This window comes from Myotis davidii, unplaced genomic scaffold (assembly GCF_000327345.1).
Source record: "Myotis davidii unplaced genomic scaffold, ASM32734v1 scaffold452, whole genome shotgun sequence".
NCBI classification, from domain to species: Eukaryota; Metazoa; Chordata; class Mammalia; order Chiroptera; family Vespertilionidae; genus Myotis; species Myotis davidii.
Genome location: NW_006284245.1, coordinates 339,850 through 347,095, shown reverse-complemented (window position 1 = coordinate 347,095; position 7,246 = coordinate 339,850). Strand labels below are relative to the sequence as shown.

Here is a 7,246-nt window from a genome sequence, read left to right as displayed (position 1 = left end):
ATATACAAGTCCTTTGGTTGATCTCTTCCCCTTACCCCCACCCTCCCCTACTTTCCCTCTGGGGATTAATAGTCTGATTGCTGTTTCTCTGTCTTTGGATCTGTCCCTGTAAAATATAATAAAATTGAATACTAGAAATAAAAAAGATTAAATACAAGCTCTGATTTTTAAAAAAATAAAATTTCTCTGTCAAATTGCTGTAGAACTCTCTAAACACCTACTCTCAACCTATATTTATCTTGTCATAGACTAGTAAAAACCAGTTCAAGGCCTGGCACTTTGAGGAGCACTTTTTCCAGTGCATATTACCTATAAGTGGAATGTCTCCTGAGGTGTGGCTTTTCTTCACCTTCATTGAATATTGCCAAGTTTCTTTCCACAGGGCTGTGTCCATGTCTGTCCCACTCGACCCTGTGAACGTACATTATTCCCACCAATTCATAATGTCAAGCTGGAATGGGGATTTGAAAACAGTAAAATAAATATTGATTTTAATTATTGGAGTGTAGGTGTGTGTATAGAATATTGAGGTAGGGTGAAAATATCGGGCATGTGTTTTTCTCTTGATTGATATCTAAGAACTTAAATTTATAACTAGTAAATAGTAGGGAATTTCACATTGACCACTAATGATTGTGCTAGGCTAAATTTATATATTTTGAGGTTATTTATGTACCAGATGAATTATGGGTGTTGCTTTAGTCATTTTGGTTTAAATTTACTTAACACAACTAGTCAAAATTATTTCTTATGGGTGGTCGGCACTGCAAAGCATAAATTACAGTACTTTAACATGTGAGGTCTCAAGTTTTGGAGGCTATTGTATATTATAGACTGATAAGGTGCAGATTTGTTCTGACATGATATTTATTTTCCCATGCCCTTTTCTCCCTCCTCCCTTTTCATTAATTTTTGTCCCCAAATTTTTATTCATTCTGTTGGTATTTTACAGGATTTGCAATCACTTAATGTCTATTTAACTATCTTTTAACTTTACAGCTGGAAGTGTTTGTTTCTGCTTTGGAAAGAACTTGATATTCTCTTGATTTATTTTATAAACTTGTTCACTGATGAAGTCTATTTATGTAGGCTAATGAAGTTGCTACTCTTAAAGCATTAGAGGAAGCATTTTAAATATTTCTTAACATTGTTTCAATTACTTATCAGAAATTATACAAATTATTTTTCTTTTCTATTTTTTTATAAATATGTTTTTATTGATTTTTAGAGAGAGAGGAAGGCAGAAGGGGAGAGAGAGAGAATTGTCGATCAGAGAGGAACATCATCAGTCAGCTTCCTCCTGCATGGCTTCTACTGGGGATGAGCCTGAAACCCAGGCATGTGCCCTTACTGGGAATCGAACCAGAAGCCTCTTGGTACCTGGGTCGATGCTCAACTGCTGAGCCACACCGGCCAGGCTCTTTCCTATTTTTAAAGAGTTTTATTGTTATATAATTCACATGCCATACAATTCAGTCATTGAAAGTATAATTTAATGTTTTTTATTGTCCACAGGGTTGTGGACCTATTACCAAAATCCACTTTTAGAACATTTTTGTCATTCTCAAAGCAAATCCTTTACCCATTAGTTGTCACTTTCCACCTCACTTCCTCCACACTAAACAACCACTAAATTACTTTCTTTATAGATTTGCTTATTCTGAGCTTTGTGTATAAATGGAATTATAAAATACACTGTCTTTTTTCCCCTTTATTGTTTAAAGTATTACAAATAGTAGTACATATGTCTTCTTTTTTTCCCCATCAACCTTCCCCTGGCCTCCCCTACTCCCCGGCACATGCTCTCCATAAATGAGTGAGAACATGTGTTTTTCTTTCACTGCCTGGCTTATTTCACTAGCATAATGCTCTCCAGTTCCATCCATGCTGCTACAAATGGTAAGAATTCCTTCTTTTTTATAGCAGCGTAGTATTCCATTGTGTAGATATACTACAGGTTTTTTATCCACTCATCTGCTGATGGGCATTTAGGCTGTTTCCAAATCTTAGCTATTGTAAATTGTGCTGCTATGAACAGGGGTGCATGTATTCTTTTTGATTGGTGTTTCTGATTTTTTGGTATATATTCCTAGAAGTGGGGTTACTGGATGTTGATTTTGTATCCTGTTACCTTGCTGAATTCATTTATTAAGTCTAGTAGTTTTTTGGTAGAGTCTTTAGGGTTTTCTATGTACCAATATCATGTCATCTGTGAATAATGACAGTTTTACTTTCTCCTTTCCAATTTGGATGCCTTTTATCTCTTCTTATTTGATGGCAAGGACTTCCAGTACTATCTATCTATCTATCTATCTATCTATCTATCATCTATCTATCTAAAAGCCTAAGCGACTGTCTGACTGTTCGACCGGTAGCTATGACGCGCACTGACCACCGGGGGCAGATGTTCAACACACAGGCATGGAAACATGGAACAGACTGATGAATCTCAGAGGGGAGGGGGAAGGGGGAGAACGGGAAATGATTCACCAAAGATCTTATATGCATACTAGAGGCCTGGTGTGCGGATCCTTGCACTGGTGGGGTCCCTTGACCTGGCCTGCATGGATCTGGCTGAAACCGGCAGTCCGACATCCCGAGAGGTCCCTCATGCATCGGGCCTCTAGTATTGAATAAGAGTGGTGAATGTGGACATCCTTGTCTTGTCCTTCTTCCTATGGGAAACACTTTTAGTTTTTCCCCACTGAGTATTATGTTGGTTGTAGGTTTATTGTATATGGCCTTTATTATGTTGAGGTATGATCCCTCTATTCCCATTTTACTGAGAGTTTTTATCAAAAAAGGGTGTTGGATTTTGTCAAATGCTTTTTCTGCATCTATTGATATGATCATGTGGTTTTTATCTTTCAATTTGTTTATGTGATGTATCACATTTATTGATATGCAAATATTGTACCAGCCTTGCATCCCTGGTATAAGTCTTACTTGATCATAGTGTATGAGTTTTTTGATATATTGCTGGATCCAATTTTCTAATATTTTGTTGAGGATTTTAGCATCTGTGTTCATCAGGGATATTGGCCTGTAATTTTCTTTCTTTGTAGTGTTTTTATCTGGTTTTGCAATTAGGATAATGTTGGCTTTGGGTAAAGAGCTTGGAAGTGTTCCTTTTGTATTTTTTTAAAAAATATATTTTATTGATTTTTCACAGAGAGGAAGGGAGAGAGAGAGAGAGTTAGAAACATCGATGAGAGAGAAACATCGATCAGCTGCCTCCTGCACATCTCCTACTGGGGACAAGGTACATGTGCTTGACCGGAATTGAACCTGGGACCTTTCAGTCCGCAGGCCGACGCTCTATCCACTGAGCCAAGCCGGTTTCGGCTGTATTTTTTTTTTAATAGTTTGAGGAGCATAGGTGTTAGTTTTCTTTGGATGTTTAGTAAAATTCACCTATAAATCCATCCGGTCCAGGACTATTCTTTGCTGGAAGTTTTAAAAGTACTCCTTCATTTTCATCAGTTGTGGCCTACTCAAGTTTTCTCATTCTTCCTGATTGAGTTTTGGAAGATGGTATGTTTCTAGGAATTTGTCCATTTCACCCAAGTTGTCCAGTTTGTTTGCATATAGTTGTTCATAATATTTGTTTACAATCCTTTGTATTTCTGTGGTGTCTGTTGTTATGTCACCTCTTTTATTTCTGATTTTATTTGGGTTCTCTCTGTTTCTTTTTTTTAAAAAAAATATGTGTTTTATTGATTTCAGAGAGGAAGGGAGAGAGAGGGAGAGAGAGAGATAGAAACATCAGTGATGACAGAGGATCATTGATCAGCTGCCTCCTGCATGCCCGTACTGGGGATTGAGCCCACAACCTGGGCATGTGCCCTTTACCAGAATCAAACCCAGGACCCTTCAGCCCACAGGCTGACGCTCTGTCCACGGAGCCAAACTAGCCAGAGCTGTCTTTGTTTCTTGATGAGTCTGGCTAGGGGTTCATCAGTCTTGTTTATCTTTTCCTCAAAGAATCAGCTCTTAGGTTTATTGATCTTTTGTACTGTTTTTTTACTCTCTGTCATTTATTTCCGCTCTTTATTATTTCCTTCTACTTCCTTTGGGCTTTTCTTGCTGTTCTTTTTCTAGTTTATTTAGTTGTAGTGTTAGATAATTTATTAGTCCTTTTTCTTGTTTCTTGAAAAGGCCTGTAGTGCTATGAACTTCCCTCTCAGGACTGCTTTTGCTGTATCTCACAGGTTTTGGATGGTTGTGTGTTCATTTTTGTTTGTTTCCAGGAAGTTTCTAATTTCTTGCTTGGTCTCATTGGTAACCCATTCATCTATATCATAAAAGGCCTCTTGCAGCAGTCCGGACAGAGTGCTGGCAGCGTCCGCGGAGCATGCAAGGTGTCGTAGGGTGGTGGACATGGCCCTGATGGCAGGCTAGGCCTAGGGGACCATACGCGCGCGTGATTTAATCGTGCACTGGGCCTCTAGTTGTTTAATAATATGCTATTTAGCCTGCATGTATTTGAGTATTTTTGAGTTTTCTTTATTATAGTTGATTTCTAACTTCATGCCATTGTGATCTGAGAAGATGTTTGGCATGTTATATCAATCTTTTTGAATTTGTATGGACTTGTTTTGTGCTCTGACATGTCTTCTATCTTTGAGAATGTTCCATGTGCATTTGAGAAAAATGCATATTCTGTGCTTTGGGATGAAATGTTCTATAAATATTGGTTAGATCCATCTGTTCTAGTGTGTTTTTTAAGGTCTCTGTTTCCTTGTTCATTTTTTGCCTGGAAGATCTGTTCAGTGATGTCAGTGGGGTGTTTAAATCCTCCACTATGACTCTATCGCTGTCAGTCTCTTCCTAAAACTCCATGCAAAAGGAAAGGAAAAAATAAAAAGCTGGAGTAGCAATACTTAATCAGACAAAATAGACTTCAAACAAAGGCCATAACAAGAGACAAAGAAGTGACCTTTGTCTCATTATGATGTGGCCTTCTTTGTCTCTTGTTAGTGCAACTTCATTCCTTTGCATGTGGCTATCCAGTTGTCCCAGCAACACTATTGAAGAGTCTAGTCTTCCCTTGTTGTGTATTCTTGTCGAAGATCAGTTCAGTTTGTAAGTACAATGCATGGGTTTATTTGTGGGCTCTCAGTTATATTCCATTGATAGGTATGTTCATCCTTATGGAAGTACTATCTTCTTGATTACTGAAGATTTGTATTAACTTTTAAAATTTGGAGAACATTGTTCTCTTTCATATTCCTTTGGCTATTCTGATTTCCTTGCATTTTTATATGAATTTAAAAATAAGTTTGTCCATTTCTTTAAAAAAAAAGCAGTTGAAATTTTGATAGAAATTGTATTGAATCTGTAGATCAATTTGAGGGATATTGTTACTTAATCAATATTTAGTCTTCTGATGCATGTGTATAGGATCTTTACATATATTTGGGTCTTAAATTTCTGTCAACAGCTTTTTTACTTGAATTTATTGGGGTGACATTGGTTCACAAAACCATACAGGTTTCATGTGTACAACTAAATAAAATACCATCTGCACACTGTACTGTGCGCTCATTGCCCCATTTTCCGTTGCCATTCTACTCCCTCCTTTCACTCTGGCAATCACCACACTATTGTCCTTGTTTATGTGTTAGGTATATATGTTTTTTGGCTAATCTCTGCACCTGTTTTCTTCTAGATCCCCAACCCCTCTCTTCTCTCATAAGCTGTCAGTCTGTTTCATGTAGCCATACTTCTGATTCTATTTTGCTTGTCAGTTTATTTTGTTCATCAGATTCCACATATAAGTGATACCTTATGGCAGCTGTGGGCAAACTACGGCCCGTGGGCCGGATCTGGCCCGTTTGAAATGAATAAAACTAAAAAACAAAGAGACCGTACCCTTTTATGTAATGATGTTTACTTTGAATTTATATTAGTACACACAAACACTCCATCCATGCTTTTGTTCCAGCCCTCCGGTCCAGTTTAAGAACCCATTGTGGCCCTCGAGTCAAAAAGTTTGCCCACCTCTGCCTTATGGTGTTGTCTTTCTGTCAACAATGTTTTATAGTTTTCGGTGTATAGAGCTTACACTTTTGTTAAATTTATACTTGTGTACTTTATTCTCTTATCCCTGCTGTAATTGGCAGTACTTTTTTTGATTTTCAGATTGTTCTTTGCAGGTACACAGACATACAGCTGGTTTTTGTATGCTGATCCTGTATTCCACAGCCTTGCTGCAGTTGTTTATTAGCTCTAATAGTGTTTTTAATGCATACCTTAGTGTTTTCTGTATAGAAGATCATGTCAGTTGCAAATAGAAATAGTTTACTTCTTCCTTTTTTATCTGGATGCCTTTTATTGAATTTTCTTGCCTGATTGCTTATTTTGAACTTCCTTTACAGTCTTGAGTAGCAGTGATGAGACTGGAAATCCTTGTCTTCTTCCTGATACCAGAAGGAAAATATTTAGTCTTTCACCATAAATTATGATGCTAGCTGTATATTTTTTATAGATTTCCTTCATTAGGTTGAGGCATTTCCCTTCTGTTCTTAGTTTGAGTGTGTTTTTTTTTTTAAATTTTATGAAATCTTTATTGTTCAGATTATTACATTTGTTCCTCTTTTTTTCCCCCCATAGCTCCCCTCCACCCAGTTCCCACCCCACCCTCTGCCCTTACCCCCCGACTGTCCTCATCTATAGGTGCACAATTTTTGTCCAGTCTCTTCCCTCACCCCCCACACCCCTTTCCCCCCCAAGAATAGTGAGTCCATTCCCTTTCTATGTCCCTGATTCTATTAAAATAACCAGTTCAATCTGTTCATCAGATGATTTATTCACTTAATTCTTAGATTCACTTGTTGATAGATGCATATTTGTTGTTCATAATTAGTATCTTTACTTTTTCTTCTTCTTCCTCTTCTTAAAGGATACCTTTCAGCATTTCATATAATATTGATTTGGTGGTGATGAACTCCTTTAGCTTTTCCTTATCTGTGAAGCTCTTTATCTGACATTCAATTCTGAACGATAGCTTTGCTGGATAAAGTAATCTTGGTTGTATGTTCTTGGCATTCATCACTTTGAATATTTCTTGCCGCTCCCTTCTGGCCTGCAAAGTTTCTGTTGAGAAATCAGCTGACAGTCGTATGGGTATTCCCTTGTAGGTAACTGAGTTTCTTTCTCTTGCTGCTTTTAAGATTCTCTCTTTGTCTTTTGCTCTTGGCATTTTAATGATGATGTGTCTTGGTGTGGTCCTCTTTGGATTCCT

General features: G+C 37.5%; 1 protein-coding gene across 1 annotated transcript in view; it reads left to right on the top strand.

Moving 5' to 3' along the window:
* Positions 1 to 7,246, top strand: part of UBE2V2 (ubiquitin conjugating enzyme E2 variant 2) — a 44,478-nt gene that overhangs the window by 26,774 nt on the left and 10,458 nt on the right. The window lies entirely within an intron of this gene.